Here is a 26,615-nt window from a genome sequence, read left to right on the forward strand (position 1 = left end):
GGGATGTAAGAGAGGTTACTCAATAGCTGGTCTAAGTAAGTTGTATACGAGCTGCATCGTGGCCAGCATGATTTACGGGATGGAAGTATATCCGGAGAGAGGCATTCAGTGGCTTCGCATTGGGGATGGTAATATGGAAACACTGTTTGGGCCTTCCTGCATGCGTACACATTGAGGCTATCTGCTGCGGGTTAGGTCTTGCTTGCATCCATAATGAGAGTTGCTAGACGAGTATTCCACCCAGAGATATCTAAGGATGATCAGAACGCAGAAACTCTGTTCAATTATTTTACCCTCATGCCTAACGATGTTGGTGCCAAACCCTGAGGATTTTAATGGCTTTCAAAGTGAAGTTATGCTTTTTTTTATGACAGTGATTTTGGGAGGGAGGAAGAAGTCCATTTATCAGTTGCTCCCAGAGAATTAAAGCCAAAAGTGGATGCCTGGGAATGAGGGCAATTTATATTAAGGTTGGGGTCTAAACCTAGGTTTCCAGATTATGTGAGACAGGATTTTACTGTACCCCATCCTTTTGATTTTCTGACTAAATAGCAAAATGTGATTGTCAGGGATTTTATATTACAATTGTGTTTTAATCAATTAAAGACCCATGAACTTTTTGTCTCTTGGCATACTATAGAATATGTGTTAGAAGCACATACAGACCATTTAACATATGTTAACGATTGCCCTGAGCTATACCCTAATTATATGTCTGGTTATAAAAGATGTGTGCATTAACTGGATAATATTTGGAAAGATACATTTTGGGATACTATTTTTTCAGCTGAGCCACTTGTCATCAGTACAGCTGCGTATCATATTTGGAAAGAGATATTAAAACTGATATAAATTAGTTCTCCTTTAGGCCCTATAGCTGGATCTATCTATCGCACCTAATTGTAACTTTTACTAGTTTGTATTATTTTATCAGTGTTTAAAACATATTTGTATTATTGTCATTGTTAAATATGGTGCATGTTTAATAAAGATTAATTTAAGTATGTGTTTAAGGATGTAGTAAACCATAATACACAAATAGAAAAATTAATAAAAAAAAGTAATAAAATGGTAGATTCCGACAATGAATGCAAAACGAGGCTCCTACGTGCTTTTTCCATGTGCCGTAGCATTGGAGACTCTACCACACTGCGCATACTGGTACACCAGTTGCAATATATCAGGAACACACAGAAATGTGAGAAATATTGCAGAGGTTATTCAATCTGTTCATATAATTCCAGCTTCCACTGGCAGAGCTCCATCAGTTCAGGATTTATCTAAGTTTGCGCCTAGAAACCCCATGTAGATTTGTTGTATTGTCACAGTGTTGTTTGTTAGATTATTTTAAGGATTTTTGCTTTTGTTGTGACATTATGATTATTTATAGAAATGTATATTTCTATGATATACATGCATACCTTTAATATTAGGGAATTCAACCATAAGGTTGCAGACTTAGATAAATCTTGAACTGAGACACTGGCCATCAATGACTGGCAGCTGTATGGCCTGGTGAGATTGTTTGGCCATGACACCCCTAGACATGTCCTAAAATTTTGATCTAACAACGCCCATGGGGGCGGGGGGCCTTTGACATTGAGATTGTAAAAAGGAAAAGGGAGCAAAACAGGGAATTGAGACCGATCCAAAAGCAAGCAGGCCTGGAATGGGCAGAGAGGAATGTGAAAACCATGGTTAGCCAGCCACCGATGGAGCTCTGCCAGTGGAATCTGGAATTATATGAACAGATTGAATCTAACTAATGATACAAAGACGTTCTGGCATATAGTACATTTCTCAGTGGCTGGCTCCGCTTCAACAGAGATTATAGGTGTGTCAGAGGAGGCATGTGTGTCCCCTATAAAGATTACCTACTGGGGTGAAAGAGAGGCCCCGAACACCACCCAAACTCAGTCCATGAAGGGCACGTGGTTTTAGCATTATCTCAATGAAAGGGACCTAGAGGTAATTATAAACACCTTGAAATCTTCTGAGACTGTAGGGACCGATGAGCTGAGTAATCTGGTCCTCAAGGGCGACCCCTCCCTCTGGGCAGACCTACTTTTTCCCCACATTCGCGAGACCAGCACAATACCGGGGTCTTGGAAGCAATCTGTGTTGGTGCCGGTCCATAAATCGGGCCTCGGGACATGCCCTCCAACGTTCGCATGTTAGCTATGTTGGATAGCTCTTCCAAAATGTTCTCAAGCATTACTGCTGGAAATGTTGAAAATCTGGGTAAACGGGAGAGGGTTGCTCCACTATTCTCACTATTACCAAACGGGCTTCAGGAAGAACAGTAGCACCCCCCACCCGATATGGGTTATCCAGACCCTGATATCTGACTTCTGGCTCTCTGAGGAGTCTCCCCTGTATGTCTGTTTTGTGGACTATTTAGGTGCTTTTGACGCTGTGATCCGTAGTAGACTCTGGAGGAAGTTAAGCGGTTGGGGCATAGACTCATCACTGCTGTACTTTCTCATGATGGTATACTCTGATACAGAGATGAAACGGCCTATCACAGAAGGGAGAATTATCAGAATCCTTTTACACCAACAAATGTCTGAAACTGGGCTATGCATTAGCCCCTTTGTTATACAATCTTTATATTTCTGATTTTCCAGAGTATTTGGATATGGATGGCAATAATCATCCGCCTATCTATGGTCCAAATCCCCTTCACTGCCTCACCTATGCGGATGACACAGCACTATTCTCCAGATCCCCGATTGGCCTCCAACGCTCATTAGCCAGACCACACCAATATGCTAATGACAATGGGCTGGTAATCAACCCATCCAAATCCAAGATCCTTATATTTGGAAAGCAGGCCTGAAAGAATAACACCTTTTTCTTGTGGGTGGGCGACTCGCAAATTGAGCGGTCTGGTGAGTACCAGAATTTAGGAATTCAGCTTCCCAATAACCGGTCCGGCAAACCCCTATCTAGCAGCTTTAAATCTAAAGCCTGGAAGAAGTGGATGGTCCTGAGAAAGATCATCAACAGGATTGGTGGAGGTTCAAATGAAACTATGGTTCGAGCCTACAAGATTGTAATTGTCCCAGCCATTATAGAGGCTCTAGATGTGTATCCTGAAATTACCATCAAATGTCTGACGCCCCTCAATGGCAAAATATTACGCTTGCTAGTTGGTCTACTATGTGCAAAGCCGGTCGAGGCGATTAGATTGGAACTTGGGCTAACATCTCTTATGGTCCATTGGAAAATGGCGGCATGTAGACTTTGGGCTAGTATAACGTTCTCAGATGAAATAAGCAATCAGTTGCCGAGAGCTGTTATGACACATCATACCTGGACTGCATGGCTGGTAATCACTTCCTTGCTATTGGGGTGTTGCAACTTCCAACTAGTCTCATTGTGTTTCGGCTCTCCGGCCTGGTAAAAAAAAAACATGGAACATGATCGAATCGAGTCGTTATCAAAGGTCTCAGTGAAATCTAAATATGAGAGATACACACTCCAGGGTGAATTCACAGATAGCCCCCGTAACTATCGAACTAAGTACCCTTCCCCCGTCATACGCTTTACTGGATAAAATCCTGCCTGTATTTAGTAATATGTGGGGCTGGGCTGGGATCTGAGGACCAGATCTGCAGAATAAGCAAAAGGGAAATTGAAACGACGAGACATGTTCTCACCAACTGTGGCATATTGGTTGACCTTTACAAAAAAGGTTATGGGGAATTTCGGGACGATACCTCAGACCAGACTTGGAGCGCCATATATGGTGCGGAATCACTTGTGATTACGGCGGCTGCTTTACACCTATGGAACCAGGATAAGGACAGACTGCTCCAAGTTTGAAACTACAAGGCCTGTGCTGTTGACAATTGTTCTATGATAGCAATGCCAGAGGCTTTTGTTTACAAAGGGGAAACCCTGGCTTTCTTTAACTTTTAATTATTTAAGAACTGTTTGTATGCACCAAAACAATTACTGTTTTATTTGTGTGATATTGTATGAGATGTGATGTTAATTTTGCATGTGTAAAGGTTGTATAACCATAGGCACACCAAAAAAAAGAAAAGAAAAAAAAAGTAAATTATATTACCAGATTACTGTACCATATAATTGTGTTACATGTATTTGTGTGTTATTTAATAAAACATTACATTTTTGAAGTGTTTTATGTTTTTATTTAATTTATGACAGCCTCCGAATTTCCCTTAACAGTCGTCCCTTACCTCCAATGTTAATAAAAACCGTTGAAAAGTAGTCAAAATAAAAGCCACATTTTGTATTTCAAAAAGTACAATTGTGTACATTTAATGGGCATGAAGTTTTCAAACAGCACCAATGAAAGTTTCTTTTGATGTACATGGTATAACGGAAATACTTTAAAGGAATGGTTCGGTCAGAAATTTTTATTGTCCCTACGGGTCGGCCATGTGTTTTTAAGCCTAAGTCAGTCGATATTAGAAAGATTTCCTATGGACCTTAACCGAGATTTCGTCCATTTGAACACACGCGAAAACAGGCAGTAGGGCGCCGCCATTTTGTGATAATCTTATCACTTGCCGCATTGCCCTGTGTGACCTGCTTTTGCGGCACTAAATCATATCCCCCGCCCCTGAGCCTGTCATCAGCAGACGCGTACCGCCCATTTCACAACGCCAAAGCACGTCTTGTGTCAACTTTCGCTGCACTTCAGCTAATGACGTGTCGCCATGGAAATGGCAGGACGCCTCATTACTCTATAAGTATAAACAGACCGTTTGACAACACACAGCAGCAGATTTTCGATTCCATTCCTCTTTCTGTGTTACTTTGAGTATTCTGTGACTCGTTTCTGTGCTCTGGTCAGCTACCTTCGCCGCTTGTAGCCCGTGTGAACAGATACCAGTACCATCGCTATAAATTATTTTGGTTTGTTTACCACACAATGGCTACAATAATGCCCTACATGTACGAGCCCGAGTATACCGAGGAGGAACATGCGAAAACGATGGGGCTTCGGACGGCAGTTGGCAGGACGAATCAACGGATGAAGACACTGGACCTAATCGCATGGACAGTGTTTCCACCTGGTGCAGATGCAATCGGTGCGAGCTAATGCCAACCGAGGACGAAAACTGCTGCTGCTGTGAAAACTCTGGATGCGTGGCCTACATTTCGGAAGTCGAGCCACGGCTGCAATGCATCACCGAGCTGCCAGACTTCAGGGCAGCCTGCCTCACACGGTCCGTGTTGAGGATAATGATGGTGCTTATGCACAAACTTTGCGCAACTGTTCATCCTCATAATCCAAGTAACGAGTAATTATACTCTGCTTGTCATGCCACTCCTATTTCATAGTCGTTTCCTATATTCAAAATTACATATACATATCATTGTAACGCATGAAAGTCGTTCAATAGTGTGCAGTGTCTCGATAGCATTTGTCCGAGCAGAATGCCATTAGTTACAAGAATTGTCATTGACAACAAAGGTTTAATAAACTTATCTTGGTCATTTAAAAACAGTTTGTTTCATTCTTTTTCACAGGTGGTACAGGCTGGTGGCCTATCGTTCCTTCACATGGTGTCTACACTTCAAAAGGTATCCCACGCCCAGGGGCCATTGCTCACATGGCCTCCTCAGACCCTGTGTCTCCAGGCAGGCCTCCCCTGAAGCAGGCCGCCCCCTGCAATCCACATAAGTGTGTCTCCATTCAAGAGTCTTCCTGTGCCTTGTCTGCATGCCTCCCGGCCCACCCCCCCCTGCAAACCACATAATACCACGACATATACACATCATTCATTCACAAACACACCCCTGTTTCTAATACTTTATAAACCACTTGATATGTCTCATGAGAACATCTTTGTGCTTTGCAAGTCAACTCCTGAACGTGCTACCTGAGAACCACTGAGATCGATGCTAATCTGCTCGTCGTCGTGCTATCTGTGAACTTCTGTGACCGCTTCGAGCAAACTCGTCAGTGTGCTGTGGCCATCTACCTGTTCTCCTGCCACAAACTACTGGGCTTGCTGAATCTAACTGTTTGTTGGTCAAGGTAAGGCCATGTATCACAGTCATGTTTCGGTCATTTTTAAATTTCTATCTATTTGCGAGTAGAGTACTCAATAGTGCTATGTTCATTGGTCTAATTGCTATTGACTTGAGTTTCAATTGTTATGCTATCAATAGATCTATTTATTTTCATCTGTGTCAATTGTCATCGAATTGCATCCTTCGCGTGTCCTGTCTATAATGTATGCATATTTCCTTCTCATGCAAGACAGTACATCCAAGGGACGAGTCACATGTTCAGAGTTTAGTTCCATCATTTTGTAATTTGTGAAAGTAATGCAAATACTAATCCGCACTTGATGAACAGGTATAGTTCCGACGACCAAAACAAACCTTGCATTGAACATTGTATGGTTCATTTACTTTTTTATGGCATTTTTATTCATCAAGGCTTTATAACAATCTTGATATTTACTTTTCAGAATGTTCAACAATGCCTGCCTGTTTGATTAGCGGTTGCCCTTCGAAGACCCATGCTAAATCTGAAGGCACTACAATGCATGTATTCCCTAAAACTGCTGATCAAATAAGAGAATTGGTCAGACATTACGCATATCCACTGGATGAGCTTGAAAGTAGAGTCCAACAAGTCTTTGAGGACAAGAGGAGTGATCGATACCGCATATGCAGCCGGCACTTTTCCTCGAACATGTACGCCACATCTTGGGTAACAAAGAAGAATAAACAGCGAACGACACGAAAATTGCTCGCAAATGCTATTCCCACTCTATTCATCCACATTCCGCCACTGGTGAGTCAAGTGTCCGGATTTAGCTTTAGGCCTTGCGGTAGTGTGTAGGTAGCCGAATGGATTAATTGATATTTTAGGTGTTGTGTCCCTTGTAATACATTCGATATTGATATGAGTGTATAGCTTTTTCAATAATGACATTTATCAATAAATTATTTTTCGATTTTATAACCCTCAAAGGAAATCTATTTATGGGCACAGGGAACTGTGCTATATTGCAGACTTTCAATAGCATTATTCTCAAGTATTCTGTTGCCTTACATGGCAATTTTTAATATTGGCATTTCATTATCAAACAATAATTTACCTTTACAACTGCTTTACTATCCACTGAATCTGAAGCAAGTACATTCTACATCCGTGACGTGCCCGCAGTTATCAACCACTTCTAGCGCGTATCAGGTAATCTTACTTAGCTATTACGCTACAGACTTGTTTTATGCATGTCAAGTAATAGTTTTTATGTATCGTGTAATTATTTTTCTGAATTTTTGGTTAGTGCTTTCCAATTGATATACACCTTAGTTGTCGTCCCCTAGTGTTTGTTTTCAGTTATAATTAGTGTTATCCATACTAATGCAAGTACTGTCTTTCAGGGAGACGCTGAAGCGTCCACCACATTGACAACATCCCTAGATGTTCTTCAGCAGCAGGAGGTATGGATACTGACAGCTCAATCGAACTAGATCATCAGAGCTGGAATACTTGTCGTTTGATTGTTCTTCGCAATGTTTAATTCGTGTTTAGCTATTGAGATGTACCTGTGTGGTCGTCCTCGCGTGTTTTATGTTTTCAATATTGTGATACATAGCAATGAAAGTACTATGTTTCAGGGAGTCGATGGAGCGTCATTCCGTGCTATCTATGCGGATCTAGAAAATATAGTCGTTGCAGAGCAAGAGGAAGGGAAGACATGTGGAAACGAATCGGAGCAACAGCCTGCAGATGTTGAAGTTCGAGTCAAGAAAGTTGCAAAGAAAAGAAAACAAAATAAGGTTACTTACAAGCAGTTCATATTTTTATAAATTGTTTTGTGCTGGGGACTATATTATGTTTTTTATTCTGTCAGTTGGACTATACTTTATCTTGTGTTTAAACTGAACATCCCTTTTCCAATCTGTCCTCTAGTTACCCGTGGGTGTACGAACTATACATACACAGACAGTGAAGCAAATGAGAGATGTTGCTTGCCAGGCGATTTACACTATGGTGGAACTATTAATTCAGGCGCGGCGTGTTCAGACTCGAGATGCGATTGTCCAATGGCCAGAACATGAATTGAATGTGTCCGGAGAATCCAGAAAAGTTTTATTGGACCATTGATACAGTGAGACTGCACCACCACAAGAAGATGATACTGGATGTATTCACGACAGCTATGAAGTAGTCGCAGATATTCACACAATTTACACCGGCAAAAAAAATGCCACCCAAAAAGATGTCGACATTGTTGTGTTCTCCCATCAATGTTCAAGTAGCAGATGTTGAAATGACAGAGAATGAACCAGCAGCACTATTCACTGACGCATCAGAACCTGATATCAGCGATATTAGTTTCAATTCTGGTGATATGTACACAACGATACAGTCCGAAATAACTGTGATGCAGGATGACAGTCAAATGAAAGTGGGCAAATACATAGTATTCGACAGTTGTTTGATGGATATTATAAGTATGCTGAAATGTGGGCATTCCGTCAGAGGGAAAGTATGTGGGAAGCCATTGATTCATGTGACTCGTCAAAAACAAGGCAGTAACGTCACAATACATGCCGCCTGTAGATTACATCATACGTTCTCATGGTCTGCACAACCGATGCAGGGGAAACTGCCAGCAGGCAATCTACTGTGTGCAGCTGCCTCACTTTTTAGTGGGTCCAGTTTTAAAAAGTTAGAGTCTTTCTTTCAGTTTGTGGGACTCCATTTCATTTCTAAAACGCAGTACTACAAATTCCAACATGATTATCTATTTCCGGCCATTAGTGATGCTTGGAAAATTGAACAATTGTCTCTAGCAAGTACATTCAAAGGCAAACGATTCAGGCTAGCCGGCGATGGACAGTGCGACAGCCCTGGATTTTCTGCCAAGTACTGCACCTACCACTTTCAGGACATGGATAGTAAGAAAATTGTGAGTTCGGTGGTCGTGCAGGTAACACAATGTACATCCTCAGTGGCCATGGAGAAACTAGGATTTATAAAATCATTGGAATATATACAATTGAGGGGAATGCACATCGACGTCATAGCCACGGACAGACACGTTTCAATTGCCAAGACAATGAGAGAGCAGTTCCCACATATTAAACATCAATTTGACGTATGGCATCTTGCTAAATCAATCAATAAGAAAATCTCGGCTACAGGGGAAAAAAAAGGTTTGGAAAGTATTTCACAGTGGTCCCAGTCTATTAGCAACCATCTGTGGTGGAGCTCAAAACTTGTGAAGGGTCAGTGGAAATCCTACTTGAAAAATGGTGGTCACTGATGCACCACTGTACCAACGTTCACCGCTGGACAGAAAACCAACATTTCCACCAATGTGAACATGGCCCTTTGCCCACAGAGGAGGCAAGGAAGAAGAGTGGGTTGAATCCATCTTCACCGACACACAAAGCCATTGAGAAGATTGTTTTTGATAAAACTCTATCAAGAGATTTGAGGGGACTGACAGAATTCTGTCACACAGGAGGTTTGGAGGTGTTCCACAATATGTGCCTAAAGTACAGGCCAAAGCGATTGCATTTCGGCATACAGGGCATGAAATATAGGACTCTACTAGCAGTCTTGACCCATAACGAGAATGTGTTCCGTGAACAATCTGGGACTACAGGAAATGTAGGGATGCTTCGCTACACTACGGCCTTTTTAAAAAGAAGTAAGAAATGGGTGGTCAAACCAGTATATGAGGAAATGGAGTTCGACTTTGTTAAAGGCCTTATTGTTAATGTACTAGAGAAACACACACATGGAATTTTGAGCGATTCTGTGCAGAGCACAGATACATTGCCACTAAACATTTCCACTGTGCCATGTCCACCCAAAGAAGAGCTCGTTGAGAAGTACAAATCCCGGTTTAAATCATTATAATCTGATTGTCTTTTTGAAAGAAATGTTATTGTACAGTGTACATACAAAGTATGCTAACCCTAACCCCTCCCTTCACCATCCTGGGTGGCGAACAACATGGGTGTCATCTTTGACTTCTCTCTCTATTCACCTCATATCGCTGACCTTGTGAATATGTGTATGTATATATTTTTGTTGCTATAACTAAGCTTCGCAATCTCATGTAAATGCTGCACACTGATACCTGAGGGAAGGCTTGCGCATTACAAATAATAAAACAAACAAACAATAAATCTCACTTTCAACTCAACTCCTCGGGTACTTTATACTTTTCCTCACCTTCCCCAAAAAGTCAATGTCTCCATAGTTATGGTTCTCTAGGGCTGCAAAGCTTGCGGACAACGAGGACAAACTTGGGGGCCTTGGAACGCACCAAGCGATTAGTTCGCATTAGCACAGTGAGGCCTAGTACAAAGATGGAGTCGAAAATTCAAGTTCTCACAGATGGCTTTACACGGGATGTTGCAAAGTAAGAATGTATGCTCATGCAGAGTGAAGGTCACCAGCTTTGATTTTTTGCTGGCGGGCTGGAGAGGCCCACGACTTGCACTGGCAGTATAAGGTTCTATTGTTTTTTTACCTTGAGAGACAGGGACCATGCCGAAAGGACTTCATTTGAAGGAGGGGTGCAATAACGTAAGAGTCGATAAGGCTGAAAATTCTGAAACTACACCGAGTTTAATGTTAGTTCAGTATATGAAAAATCGTTGCCACAAACAGAGTGCAATTTACGGAGTGCATTACTCAGAGACAATGGAAATGGCAAATATAATGTAAGTAACTCTTTAGACGGTTTTATACCGGAATATAATAACAATAGCGTTCAGTTAAAAACAGGTTAAGTTGTACTTGTTCATTCTGTGTGGCATATTACAATGAAGAGCAAGTAAAACATTTGTGGGATCGTATTTCTACCGGGCACATGGGCATGCATTTGCCCATTCGACACGCATGTATACAAATAGTCATTTCTCAGTGGTTCAACGTTAATAAATCATTACATTGTGTTAACCTCGATTTCTTTCGTCAGTTTTCGCATTGCTTTTAGAGCCGAACATACTCCATTGCAATATCCTCGCAAGCAAATAGTTTCACCTCGGCCCTAATAAATAAAATTAATAATAGTAATAAAGATCAGCTGGCGAGACTAATTTCAATTTTTATGTTTTCAAAACAGTTACATCCTACCGTACTGCGATTGCCATCTATTCCAGACCCCGGCTGACAGATTCTTCAATCGCCAGTTGCAGCTTCTTGTTAACAACTGCACTACCTTGACTATCTTATGGGACGATCGCCAAGGGCCCATTTATCTTACGCAGTACTAGCGGCTAGAAGCAACATATCAACCTTTACGGTGGCCTAGTGCCTAGTTGATGGAACAGCCTTGCGATTCACCGTGCGACCAAAGTGCTTCTTTTAACGAAAACCAACACCCTGTGTACCATAAAGGAACAGCGCGTGACTCACGATAAACTTTAGCGGATTTGCGGATAGAGAGCAAAGAAAAAAAATTCCATTCTGATTTAATATGCCAATTGCTGAATATTCTCTAAATATTTAATGCCAAATAAATGTACTTTACCAAATGTACAATCTTGCTAAGTACAGTTTCATATTCCGAATTGTGGCGCGCTGTATTGTGAGTTGATCTGTGTTGGTTTCCGGGTTCTGTGTGAAGTCGTGTAGAAGACGACTGGGTGCGTTTGCCTACGCAGCACAGTAACGTCACGGAGAGAGGCGGGGAATATGAATGTTTTGATAATGTCAGGCTCAGGGCCGGGGGATATGATGTAGTGCCGCAAAAGCAGGTCAGCCAGGGCGATGCGGCAAGTGATAGGATTATCACAAAATGGCAGCGCCATACTGCCTGTTTTCGCGTGTGTTTAATGGACGAAAACTCGGATAAGGTCCATAGGAAATTTTTCTAATATCAACCGACTTAGGCTTCAAAACACATGGCTGACCCATAGGGACAATAAACATTTCTGACCGAACCATTCCTTTAATGTACTTGTTCAAAATTGCTCTGGCTATCATAACGAAAATTGCCAGAAATTGAGGAAATATGTACAAGTGTGTGAACTGTGTCCTGTATTCTGCAGCATGACTCATCAAATGACTCTGAAAATTCAATCACATCACCCTGCCCCTCAGCAAACCTCACTGACTCCCTCGGCAAGCCTGTATCCTCTTCAAATCCTGCTGCAGCATATACACGGCTGTCACCCTGAAGTCACCAGAAACTTAGCATCTCCGGAGGCCCACGATCCACCCAAATTAAGGACATGCAGAGACCTCAACTCCACAGGTACAGGAAGAAAAGAACCACAATGCAGGCCTTCTCTGTCTATGTCCCAAGACTCTGAAACCTCCTCCCAGTCCACATCAGACGTCTTCCCATGCTTCTACAGAATTGGAAGGAACTCAAGACCCTCCTCTTCAAGGAATGGCTCCCCCCTAACACCTACGTCCACACACCCTCAACTCCCCAGCCTGATTCATTTTCATGTTTTCGACATACGTCACAAAATGCGACAAATACATAAACTACAGTTCATACATAATTCATCACACCTTATATTGTCCCAATAAATATCCTAAAAAGTCCTTCGAAGCTGCCATAATATTGTTAGGTGCACATCATCATTGTTTTCAGCATTAATATTATGTTACTGTTCGAGTTAGGGGTTTAAGTAATTGTTGTGTAATTCAGATACAATTTCCCATGCAAAGCCATGCCCTGTATATGTATGTTGCCACATTGATGTATATTGTTGCATGCATTTGGCCTAATTGTGTAGGGCAGCCACATTTTGCATTTGGCCTGGTTGTGTAAGGTGGCCACATTTTGCATTTGACCTGGTTGTGTGAGGCGGCCACATTTTGCATTTGGCCTAGTTGTGTGAGGTGGCCAAATTTTGCATTTGGCCTGGTTGTGTGAGGTGGCCACATTTTGCATTTGGCCTGGTTTTGTAAGGTGACTACATTTTGCATTTGACCTGATTGTGTGAGGTGGCCACATTGTGCATTTGGCCTAATTGTGTAAGGTAGCCACATTTAGCATTTAGCCTAATTGTGCACATATTAACTGTATTTTGCATTTAGCCTTACTGTGCACGGTAGCCATACAGAGCATTTATCCCATCTGCTGGTGTGAGAAATGCGTGGCACTAAGAGGGATCGGTTGGTGGCAGAAACCGTGCTACACTAGGATTGAATGCTGGGACAGGGAATGTTTATCACCTGGAAGAAGTGCTGGCGGCGGGGGGTGGTAAATCCATTGCACTAGAATGAACGATTGGGGGTAGGAAATGTGTCGCATGGGAATAGAATTTTGGATGTAGGAAAAGTATTGCCACTAACCAGCCGTGCTAAAAACTCACCTCTCTGCATAAGCACCCTGAAACTCTGAACTAAACACAACCATACCTCTACCACACCACAAACTTCACACACTTCATAACACCTGACCCAACATGAAAACAAACCACACGTCAATCAGACCTCAAACCACGTGACCGCTACCAACTGCAAACACACCAATGTTCAGTGACCGGTTTTTGTGAATTGAAGCTGCCAACAGAACATCAAAGCTCTCTTGCTCTTCTCCCTCTCAATCCCACTGACAAACTCTGCAACCCCCCTTCCATTGCAGATCCCAAGAGACGACGCAAGTGGCGACAGTACGCGCTACAAGGCACATCACCAGAACGTAACATCGTCTGGAAGGATAGCTCAAGGGCAACGCGTTTGCGCATAGCAACACAGGTTCGAATGCCGGCCTTGCGCTTAGAAACTGGTCACTGAATATCTTCATACTTACCATCTTAAAAGCTAATATAAAGCAGGGTGCCCCTACGGTGTACGCAGCTTTTATCGACCTCTCTCAGGCTTTCGATAAAGTGGACCGGACAAGATTGTGGAGAAAGTTGGAAAACTGGAAGTGCCCAGCCCCTGTATTGCAGCCAATAATTGCCCTGCACACCAATACCTCACTTAATGTCCGACTGAACAAACAAGGGGCTCTGTCCAGAAATATCCAAACGTATAGAGGTGTTAAACAAGGCTGTCCTCTGGCTCCGGCACTCTTTGTGGCTTTTTTGGGGGACTACAAAGACTCATAAGTTATGGTCCGCAGCTTTCCGCCGAAGTTCGGCAATTCTCCTTTGTCCCGCCTTCTGTACGCCGACGATATGATTCTGTTTGACCAAACTCCGATTGATCTTCAAAGGCAGCTGGACAATTTGACAACCTACATGACCTCCAACAACCTTCAAATAAATCGGACTAAAACCAAAATAATGGTCCTGTCCGCCTCTCGACACCCTCCGAAAACTATCCGGCCTTGGTCACTGTGCAAAACTCGAATCAAAGTGGTCCAACAATTTAAATATCTAGGCGTGCTCATAGATGGGTCGTCCAAAGAACTCAAAATGCAGGAACATCTTTGGGCTAAAACGAAACAACTGACCGCCCAACTACGAGCACTTGACAGGAAGTTCGGCAAATTCTCATTATTGCAGGCCATTAATTTTTATAAGGGAAAAATGGTGCCCACATTGACCTACGGCATGGATGCCATGTTCAGCGTACCCCTCCAACTATGGCGCAAACTAGGGGCCTATATATGGAAGTCCCTTTTAGGCCTTCCAAATGCGATTCCTATTGAAGTGATCAGACGAGAGTTGGGTCTTCTGTCGCTAAGCGCCACTGTCAGTGGGGCCGCACTCGCCCTATTCAGGAAAACCTTAATTAAGGACAGCTTGCCAATCTTTCAAACTATTGGGCAGGAATTAAAATCAACTAACACCAAGACGGTCCTAAAATGGGTTCACTGTCAAAAAGCCAAATTGGAAGACCTGCAATGCTCACTCAACGACTTGATAACTAACCCACAAAGAGTAAGTGAAAAATTAAAACTGCAGGATTGGATCACTACTATTGACAAAGCAGCTTCCTTCAAGTGTTTAAACCATCTCCCTCCAACCTATAATAAATTAAAACTTCCTATGGCATACTGTCTAAGATTTCCAGATAAAAAATTGCGCTCAATATTTTTAAGGGCTCGTTTAAATCTGCTCCACACTCGAGAAATCTTAGGGAGAAGACGGCTGGTCAGCTTAACCACATGCAGACTGTGTAATGACCCTGATTCCGTGGAGAACATCCGACACCTTCTCCTAAACTGCCCGACTTTGAATGAAATCCGGGCCCCATTTTTGACACCGCTCTGGCTTGATTCGGTCCAGATCGATGAGTATACGTGGTGGTGCCGTCTGATATCTGGCGAAAAGTCCCGATGGGCGGTAGCCACGGCTAAAATATTGGAAGCAGCCTTCCTCAAACTTGGTGGCGTAACTTAAAGCGACCGGCCGGTCCTGGATGTTCAATGGCCATTCTTTTTGTGAACATCTTTGAACTTGATACTTTGAGACTTTTCCCTGTGTACTCTCCTTTTTGATGTACATTAACTGCTATTAACAACTTCTTGTAAAAATCATTTTAATATTGATTATACACAAGTAAATAAAAAAATAATAATAATAATAATTACCATTATAACATTGTTGTTTTGCATAATAACAGGGCTTCCTTAATCGTTCGGACACCATGCCTAACGAGGATGGGATTTACATATATTGTTCTCAAATGTCGATATTTTGGACACAGAAACCTACACTGCTGCACCGTTTCTGCGGGTCCAGGACAGGGTAAGCAAATAACTGGGTGATTCGGATTCCAACACTCTTTTAATGATCCAACTGGCAAGGTTCCCGTCCTAAATATAACATGTAATGATCTTACATATTGCGGTTGGAGAACATCCAAATAGCGCTCGTACCCGATCTGCGGTTTTGTCGCCCAAGACATTTGCGCAGGCGCAGAGCGATGACCCCGCATCTTCATTCATTAGGTTGGAAATATGGCTTCTGTACGGGTTTTTCACCTTCGCTGTATTGTTCACACACGTGGGATCTTCCCACGGGACACTGAGATCTAAGAGATGTGTAAACAGCACTAAAGGGATGCTCCACCCTCTTGCACGAGGACATTGGTGAGTGCCTCGCTCAGTTTCACAAGCGCTGGTGACGCCCAAACTCGCAAACAATACAGAGCTGGTCTACTTACACTTTGACAAAAGATGTCCATTCTAGTAGGGACAGTAGGCAAACACAGCAATGCTCTAAGGAACGCATGTCCAGTTATTCCCAATGTATCCATGTTTGTGAGTCCCAGAGCAGTACATTGCAGCTGCCTTCGCTTTGAGGTTCACCTACCAGCCCCACTGCCATGTACCTGTGCTTTGCTTGGTGTAGCTTTGCAGACTCCCCCTAAGGTTTGCTCGGGGTTTGCACTGAGTTCAGCCCATCGCACTGGCTATCACACCTGACTCCCAGATAATGCTGCGCATTTACCTGCTCAAGAAGGGTGTCATCCCCTGAGATGGCAGGTCCGCAAGCCTTGGCTCTCGGAGAAAGGAAAACCGTAGTGTTGAGTATATTGCTGGGTGGCTGGGACATTAAAATCGCAGCATCAGCAAATACGAACAAACAGAAGAGTGCTGGGGTGCAGGACACAGCTAGCTCTGTCTCACCCCCTTCTGCACTGGAAGCATCTCACACATGCTTTATGTTCACTGTATAAAGCAATGATATGTATTAGCCCTGAGGGGGGCAAACCTATTGATAATAATTTCTCCCATCATTTAATCTGGGCACACCGTCAAATGCACACTCTTTAAATCAACAAATAAGACACAACAATTTGTCTTTTTAGTGTGTGACGTATTTATTGATGAGGAGAAAAAGTCAAAATAATTGGGCAATGGTAGAAACCCCACATTGGAAACCTGCTCGTGGTCCTGCTCTGATGAGTCCAGTTAGACGCTCCAAGAGGACTTTGGGGTAGATTTTGCCCGCAGAGTCCAGTAGCGAAATGGGCCTATAATTGGGAGGGTCATCTCTGTCCCCCTTCATATATATCAGTATAATTTCGTTGGAAGAAATGTAGAACTGGACAGATAAGAGGGCGGCGTGGAGGGAAGGTGGTGTGTCCTCGCAGGGACACCGTACACCGAAGGGAGGTCCAGAGAAGGATGGGGGAAGTGACAACAGAGGGAGAAAGGGGTCAGTAGATGGTACAGGAATAAAGAAGAAGGTTGTCCCCTTGTGACGAATCAACTTCCGGGGCACCAGTGGTCCTGGGATGAATATCGGTTTCTAAACCATCAATCAACCCCACACCTCCAGTACACCAGAAGGGATCCAAACAGATTGGAAACACAAACAAATTATAAACCTCCTTTCCGAATTTTGGTAACGTGGATGGAACAGCAGGCTTATAATTGGAAGGTCGTGGATCGTTAGTTAATTGCAACACAGCGAAAATAGAATAATTACCCAATGATAAAAGGGACTGTCCAGTCAAGGTTGTTTACAAATGTCTACTTTATTATTACTACAACAGACAGTTCTAGCACACTACAAAATACAACCCAGCCTGTAAAGGAACACAGAGGACAGTTTCACGAAGGAAAGGGATGCACTCTGTATACTGATAGGAGGGTAGTTGGTAAAGTAATCAGTTTTAATGTTTAAGGTTATTTGGCTTCAGCACCAAGAGGCACATGGTCGTAACTGTCTCTAGGGACCTTCAGAGAAGGACCATTGAGGGCAGAAGAAGTTTAAGAAGTTCTTGATGCTCAACAGGGTGGAGGATGTCTGCAGGCTGGCCTACACAACGACTCTGGGCCAAGCGTAGTTGTCTCTGTGCTGGCTGGCAGATCGATAACACTGGTCGAGGTGTCTCGGACGGCTCTCGTGACTGTGACAACAGTCAGCAGTGCAGTCGGTTGCGGTTCGAGGACTCGACTGTCTCGAAAATGTGCTTAAAAGATGGACGCTTGTTCATGCTTGTATGGCATCCTCCTAGCTACTTCGCAGTGCTTGTGTCATCTTTTCAAGGTGGATGGCCCAAAGCTTAGCAGAGTGTTTGCAGGCAACAGCCTTGTCCTTTGTCCAGAGACTCTCTGGCACTTCCCACCTAAGAAGCTTGCTGGCAGAACATAGCAGGGCATGCTGAGTGCTGGCTGGGTACCAGTCCTGGAGCTGCTGGATGGGTCCTCTGAGCCTTGTATCTCCTTCTGTTCCTTGGGAGATGTTTAGGGGAGGGATCTTACTTCCCTCTTGGAACTCCTGGCCTTGCTTCACTGGCGCAAGATGTAAGGTAGCCTTTTCCTTCAGCTCAGGTCCAAATGAGTCCTTCTTCTTACTCTTTTTGAAGTCATAAAATGATCTGCTAAGTGAGGGGTACAGCCCTTTTTTATAGCCAAATGGGCCACAGTGATTGGTGCAGGCTAAGCCTACCTTACTGAACCAATCCTGGGTCCCCACCAGCAATCTTCTGTTATGCAGGAGGTCAGGACCAGAGTGCTCTGCAACAGGAAAGGTAAGGGGTGACACCATATACCTATGTCCCACCCATTTTTCAGTCTGTTGTAGATCAAAGTGTCTCTCTGGTTAACTGAGCTCTCTGTGACTCTTGATTAAAGTGCAGGTCTCCCTTGAAGATTGTGCCGAGAGCAGACTTTCTGTCTCCCTGAAATCACATACTTTTCCCCTCTGAAAGGGTTCCGCTCTGCAGTGGTACCTACAGTAACTGATGGACCCAGACATGCCATTCCCTGTCTTTCATACAGAGGGGTGGGAACTAGCTTCAAGTTGGCACATTGCATACCAAAGGGGTGTTAGCCTGCTTTCCTGTTTTCTGTCCAGCAACCAAGCCCCTTCCAGGTTTGCCTAAATTATCTCTCATTAGTATGCACTGCCACCAGCCGGACTAAACAATAGGAAAGCAGATCCATGGAGCTTTTTATATTTTAATTAGGCTGCCCATGGCCAAAGGAAGGTGTACCTTCCCCCCTTCTTGAGATGCTTTGATGTACCTGTGGCTGTCATATTCCAGCTGAACATGACAGGGGAACACAGCGCCTGTAGGCTATGTCCTCCCAGAGTACACGTGACTATGTGTTTTGTGCTCTGAGCAGAGAAAATGTGTGTGGAATGGACTCACACATTTCTCAAAGGTTGATCTCCCATCATTCATCTTAATTTTCAAAAAAATCCCAAAATCCCAGGAGACGGCACACTCCCCGTGCGGAGGGTTGAATTCCTCACACCCCTACTTGCGTGTCCCGTGTGTTTTTGATTCACCATGGCCTGCCGCCCGAGGGAGACACACCAAGGATGACAGTGCAAGTCTGAGCCTCTTGAAAAAAACAAGATGGACATCATGCATCAAAAAAGAGGGCGTAGTCTCCTTTCTATGTTGATGGCCGCTACTACTGTGGACTGGCGAGGGACTGAAGCAGATTGAAGCAGTGGAACGGCAGGTGCGTGGGCGAGGGGGAAATTGAGATAGACAATGGATGTGGAAGGGTGCAAAGATGGGGGAAGAGGGGACAGCCCTGCAAAAACACAAAAATGGTAGCACGTAGAAGTGGCGCAAGAAGCTAGAAATTCACAAAGGCTTATGTTGTGAAGGCAAGCCTGAATTCCTAGCCCCCTGATGGGCTGACGACATCCCCCCCCCCCCCCCCCCCCCGGTGCTAATTAGCATTGATATTGACTAGACAGAAATTGGTATGGGTTTCAGAGGGCTGAGAAAAGAATGGTAAACGTGTCTCAAATATGATGCTCCTTATGGTTGAAGCTGGGCAGTTGGGCCACCTGACAGCCTCTACTTACCACACTAGAACTGTTCCCTGTCTTGTAGTAGCTTTCAGCTTATGTTAAACGTCCACTTGTTCTGCAGTGGGTTTAAGACACTCACAGATGTCACAGGGTCGTTTGTTTTGTCACCAAGGTCTGTGGTCCTTTAACTTCCCGCAAGGCGAAGGGTTCAGATATAAATGCTTAATCTGAAATTTGATTTCAAGAAATGTACTGACTTCTTACATACATGTTTTTGTGTTCACAGGTGGTTCAACACCGCCAACAATCACAGAAACAACCCCAGATGAACCCCTAAGTGAACCTGGTATGTATTGTTTACCGTCTGCACCGTCTTACCGATCTGTGTTGTGTTTGCTTTTGCGTCTGTATGTACAGAGAGTCCTTGCACCCTTTCTAAGCTGGAGTTCATCCGAAGTCTTTGAGGGTCAAATCTAAATGGGGAGTGGGGAGGGAGAGGCCTCAACGTGTTTTCTGGGCATACGACATGCTGAAGCCAGCATACGGTTTTAATGTGGTATGCATAAAGACGGCACAAAACGTGCCCTTTAAAAAAATAAGCATTGGCAATGCCAATAGTTTGAGCTTTTCTGTAGGCATGGGATGGCAGCTGTAGTGGTATTAACTGGCCATCGATGGTAGCAGGTGGTGCAGGCACCTGGGCAGCAAATGCCCATCTAATACCTATATACGAGCCAACATTGTTGGCTTTGCTCATGCTTGTTGACCTCAGTGCAGGGGGCAGCCTACTGCTTATACATCACGGGGCTGAAGGCAGACATGTTTTACACCTGTGACTCATTTGCAAGTGCGCGTAAGCCATTCGAACATCTGGAATAAGGGTCCGACCCGAACGTGATGCATTATCCTACAGTGCCGGCCACATTGAAACCAGGGGGAAGTTTAGGGTCTTTGTTAATGCAGAGCTGTTCTATCAGGGCTGCTCTCATGTCCCCAGGCGCACACATCAATGCACCCGGCAGCTCTGACCTCAGGAGAACCCGGGGGGCCCGACCTTGGAACATAGGGCGCTGGGTCCTCAAGTGTGTAGCACTGCATATATGGGAAAACGTGGCTGAACAGAAATCATAAGTAACAGAGCTGAGGTCCCCGGATCCAGGGACGAAGTGCCTGCCTGCAAGCCCCTTCTATACCCACTGTTGCTCGACACTACTCTCAGGACACAGCTAGCGAGAAATCACCCATAATGCCAAGCCACTTCCACTGCCACTACACGTTCGGTTGCTTGCCCGGCGCCCGCCCTCAGGGTGGGAAACACGGAAACTCGCCCATGTACTTGCAGAACCTACAATAGAACCTCTTCTGCCCTGACACTGCGGCAATGCTGGAAATGAGACTTCACTTCCTGGAATACTGCATTATGTTTTATTTTTTTTATTTTTGTTTAATTGTATTACAATTTTTACAAAAAAGGTTTTAATCAGTTCCATACATTCCATTTGTTTTTTCCATCTTTAAGCTTATTTATTCACATATATTCGTTGTTCATCAGGTTGATCTAACATCAGGGAACGGAAAAAAGAGCTACCCCTATTGCCCATCTTGTGTTCGACCCACTTGCCAATGTGTTCCACCATGTCTCTGCGTTGTAAGAGTCTCTGCTTGGCAACATTTTTGACAGGTGTTGTTCTCTTTGTAAGTTGGTACCTGGGCAAGCCAATAGCAGATGGCGAGAAGTTTCGATTATGGCATTTCCTGCACAAAACCGGCAGTCATTTGTACCTGCTTGGTTCCTTCTTGCTTTTACTTCGTTTGACAGAATTTGATTTAATCTGAACCTCAGGAATAGTCTGATTAGTTTTTATCTGGGAATTTGGCCAAAAGGTTTCTTACTGTGTTCACTTTTGCAGGAATTGTTGGAATGTCTCTTGTAGTCTTGTTCTTCTCTGCCAGATCCAGGGTCGAAATCCAGTCCATTTCCAGCAATTTCTTAGTGGCTGTATTAGGGTTTGTAGACAGTTCTTCGGATGAAATGTTTATGTCTATCAGCATCTGCTTATTTTTCATTGCCCATTTAGTCATAATGACGTTTTTTTCCGCTCTCCATTTCTGCATTGATAATTTGCATTATCTTTGTGTTTTGGGTTCGGTGAGCGTTTTCCTGAAGAGCATCAGCCTGTTTCTCGCCGCCGTTGTCGTTAATGATGATAAACACAGTTCTCTCCGGATTAACGTTATAGATGTCGTTTTTGACAGGCCAAGAATCTTCCTCCAAAAATAGCTCTCTCGTTTAGCCCAAATGTGTTCTGGGAGTTGAGATATGGCATCGGTTCCATATGGTAAGCTTGTTGTTACTTTCGATTTATAGAAATCAAGCACTGGGATAAGAGAGAATCTGCCATATTTGTTATCAATAGCTTTTGCCTGGGATGTTAGCATTTGTACTTTTGCAAAGAGGACTTCCTGCATTGGTTGTTCCAGGGCTGTGGGACTTAGAGTCACGCCTAGGTATTTAAACACTTAAACTTTTTCTACAGCTGTACCATTCGTAGTCCATCTGTACTTTGTTCCTTGTCTCTTGTTTTCACCAAAGGCCAAGATTTTGGTTTTTGTTTTATTTATTTCTAGATTATTTCTCTCCAAGTAGTTTGTCAAGTTGTTTATCTGCCTTTGGAGGCCCACCGGTGTCATGTCGAGCAAAATAATATCATCAGTATAGATGATTCTGGAGACCCTTACACCGCCTACTGTTGGAGGAAAGATTCTCAGCCCTTTCTCAGTGTCTGCAAAGTCTGCAATATAAGCGTTATATAAGGCAGGGGCCAACCGGCAACCCTGCTTCACGGCCCTGGCCGTTTCTATCTCTTCCGATAAATCCCCTGCTTTGTTCAGTCTTACTTGCATTGTGGTGTTATGATACAGCGCTTGTATTGGGCCTGTGATTGCTTCTTGGCAGTTGTTCTTTTCAAGTTTTTTCCATAGCCTTTCTCTGCTTACTCGGTCAAATGCTTGCACCAGGTCTATTAGTGCTAAATAGACTCTCGTCCCTTTCTGGAGTGTTTTTGCTTTTATGGCACTCACCAGCAAAATATTTGTTGTAGTCCCCGCGTTTTTTGTAAAGCCTGATTGAAATGGATCGGCCAAATCAGCAGCTTTTAGCCAAGGCTGATAAGCGTCAAGAGCCAGAGACCCTAACACCTTGCCAATTACATCCAATAATGCGATCGGCTGATATTGGGCTGGTCGTCCCTTGCACCTCTTTGGAAGAAAGGAATTACCGTAGCTTCTCTCCAAGAGGCTGGAATTTCTAAATTTTCCCAAGCTTCCGGATTTTTCTTCAGTTCTAAATTAGTTAACCCGTCGGGGCCAGGTGCTCTCGCGTTCGACAGTTTCTTGATTTTTAGTAGAATTATTTCGAAATCCTCAGAGATCCCCCACTTTGCCTTGCTGCTTGTCGGAGTTTCCTCTAGACGCTAGAGTTTTGTATAGGCTGATGAAATGTGCGACCCATTTTGCTTTCCCGACAGTATTCATCAATACATCGTCCGTTGAGCCATTGGTGTTTCTAATAAGCGACCAGAACGCTTTTGCATTTTTTCTGTTTATTGCCATGAGCATTTCCTCAGCATCTTCTTGATAGAGAGCGTGTTTTCGATGGGTCAGCCAGTGTCTATACTGTATCTTGGCCTGCTTCAGCCTTGCTTGATTTTCCAGCGTCAAAGGTTTTTTATTAATTCTGGTTAATCGCCGCAGAATTTTTCTTTTCTCTACCAGCTGTATATCATACCTATGACGATGATGCTTCCTTCTTTCAGGATGGCTTCCTCTTTTTATCGTATAGATTTGAAGGAGGGCAGTGTAGTCAATGGCTTTGTTTACTTCGTTATTGCTCTTGGTTGTGCTTGCCGAATTTTCTAGATACTTGCTTGTTATAGACTGAATTGCTCTCTCAGAAAGCTTCACTCTATGCCTTGATGTGCCGGTTCTATTTCATGTTGCATTTTTATTTTCCGGTCTCTTAAGGTTCTCCAACTTGTTTTCAGGATATTATGATCGCTATTGGAATTTCTTATAACTATGGCATTTTCTATAAGCCCCAAGATTTCTGTAGACACGTAGGTATGGTCTATTGTGCTGATTTGCATGTTACGTTCCCACGTAGGCGTATTGATGTTCGATCTATGACGAGTCCAATGAAGATCATGAAGATATTTTCCAGCCATTCATTGTTCTAGCAATTTGCCTCTTTCCAAGATTGGAGTGGTTCTTACAAGGTGCTTTTTTTGGTCTCCCATATCTGCACAAATTGCGTTAAAATCCCCAGTGACAATAATATGATCCAAATGAAAGTTCACAGACTCTTCATCTAGGGTATCAGTTAATGAGGTTAGGTATTCTTTGTCTTCAATGGCCTCCGGGTTCCAATATGTGTTTATTAGGACGATATTTTCCTTGGCCATAGGTTCTTCCATATTCCTTCTGCTATTCCATGACAGCACTGCAGCTTAAATAAATGGCGAGAGTGATATCTGAGTGCAAATTTCAAGGCCTGATCCTGAACGAACTGCGGTTATAAGACCTGCTGTTTGACGGCCCGTCAGGCCTTTTTTTGCTGGTGTAAAAATAATGGCATAGCCATCCATAAGGGGCTTTGTCATGAGCCACGTTTCCTGTAAACAAATAATGTCGTTTGAGCCCAAATCTGCATCATTCGGGGTTGTCAGATGGCTAAATCCTCTTGTATTTCAAGATGTCATTTGGATGACTGCGGGGATTCACGGTTCATGCGGGCTTACTGCGCCCTCCGCCAGGGTCTCGCTGTCATTTTCTGACATGTCCATTTTTTTGGATCAATCTTTTTTGAGAGGGGTCTGTTTTCCCTTTCCCCTTCTACCTCACTTTCCTTATGTTTCCTTGTTTGTAAGCCTCCTTTTTCATGTCTTGAAGGCCCTAGTGGGGCTCGCCTTTGTTCTTTTCTTTCTTTGCTCCTTAAACTCTCGTGTGGTATTTCTGAGCGGTTTCCACTGTGCCTTCTTATATTATTTCTATTTTGTTTTCCTGTAGGCTCTTGTTTTTCTTCCGTCATCTCATATCCCAAGATGTGCAACCTCTGTTCTTCCTCTTTTTAATTGATTTTGTATTATTTTTGATTTAATGTGGAGATAGGAGCAGTCACTTCTGCCTGTCTGACATGGTTCGACTATCCAAATATACTTGTTTTTCAGTTGCCAAAGATTTGGTACTTGTTGGAATAAGCCCAGAATAATCTTTCTATTCAGGGTCAACTTGTCATCCGATTTTTTTGTTCGTTGTATCTTAAAGATGCAGTTACTCTGTATTTTCCTCGACGTTTCGGCTTTTGGTTGATGGCTCCTTTCTTGCCAATCACTTTGTGTTTTAGGTGAAATGCTTCTTTCTTTAGTAGTTGGCCATTTACTTCTTGCGTTCTCGTCACGAGTGCAGTCGCCTGGGGATCTAATTTATGATTTTCTTGTCTTCCTTATCTGTCTTTTTCTAGCTGGCGAAAGTTTTCTATCTCTGGTTGTATCTTTACCTCTGACTATTTTTTTAATTTCTTTTGGCATCTTGGTAATGGAGCCGCCACCTTCCGCGAACTCCATCTAAACTCTTGCGTGCTCTTCGCTTTATTTGGCTGGTCTGCTTCTTTTTCTGAAGGGACTGGTTCAATAATGAACACTTTCTTTTCTGGTTCTTCGTATGCATGAGTTTCTCCATTAGGGTTTGCTTTCCTTTTCTGTTCCGAGATTTGATTTTTTTCGAATTCGACCTCTGAGACTGTGTACGGACTTAGATTCAACAAGTCTGTTCTGGATGAGGAAGAATCATCCACCAGGACTGCTGACTGATTTTCATCATCATCTTTGCCTTCCAGATGTTTTGGTTCAGACCCCCTGATTTGTGATTATTTTTTTTAATTGTCGGCTCTTTTTTTCTGTGTCCTTGGTCTCGTGATGTTTTTTTCAATTGTGCCCGCTCCTTTGGCCATTTCGTTCGACTGAAGATACCGTAGGAAAATGGATTCTGCGTGCTTGGTACTTTATTTTTTTTCTGAACTTCTGAAGTTCCTCCCCTCGAGATACATCCATTTCCTTTCCCTGATTTTGTAATAATATTATTTTTAGTCCCCACCTTGGGGGGGCATTTTTGCTGGTTTTTGCGTGCTCGCTATTAGAGAAGCTGGCTTATTCTCGTTTGTTCCCGAGCTTTCCGGTATCCCACTCGAATTGGGTGGCGGATCTTGTGGGCTCATCAGATTTGTTTGCGTTGCAACTTCGTTATAATCCTTAGTTGCCTTTCCTGACACATTCTGCAGGATATTCGGTGGCATTTTATCATTGCCAAGTTGAATTTGATTTTGGTTTAATATTTCAGTGGTGCCCCATCCTTTTGCCATGATGTAACCTTCAAGGAAGTGCATCTTGGTATGCATCAAAGCAATCATCGTTGGTTGGTCTTTTAATGTATCGTTGATGCTTTCATACAATTTACTGAATGGCACCAATGCAATTGTAACTGTAGCCATTATGTTTACAAGAAGATTTGTTTTTTTTTCCTGTGGTGTCTTTTAATTGAGAGGACTCACTTTGTCCCCGCTGTTTCCTTTGAGGCGAGTAGGGATCTTCTTGTCTATGCAAGACTTGTTGCATGTTTCTCCCTGATAGTTTTTGACTTAGAGGTGCGGTTTGAGGCACGCCTGGTATTTCCTCTTTGGATCCAAGCCCTTTGCCCTTAACTCCACTTGGGGTCCTCTTTCCCAGTTATTATTGCCGTGCCTTTGGCACCGCCATGACCATTTATTCCCACAGTGTCCAGCAATTCTTGCACTGACGTTTGATTACGAGGTCTTTCTAGTTGATCATTTTGCGGCACATGGTCACCTGCCCTGTTCCCTGTTGTTCATTTAAATGTGTTCATGATTCCGTTCGATTTGTAGAATTCGGATGGACCGAGTGCTTTGGATTTTGTCCAAAGTGCCATTTTAT

This window comes from Ambystoma mexicanum, chromosome 8 (assembly GCF_040938575.1).
Source record: "Ambystoma mexicanum isolate Mex_15411 chromosome 8, UKY_AmexF1_1, whole genome shotgun sequence".
Taxonomy (NCBI): Eukaryota; Metazoa; Chordata; class Amphibia; order Caudata; family Ambystomatidae; genus Ambystoma; species Ambystoma mexicanum.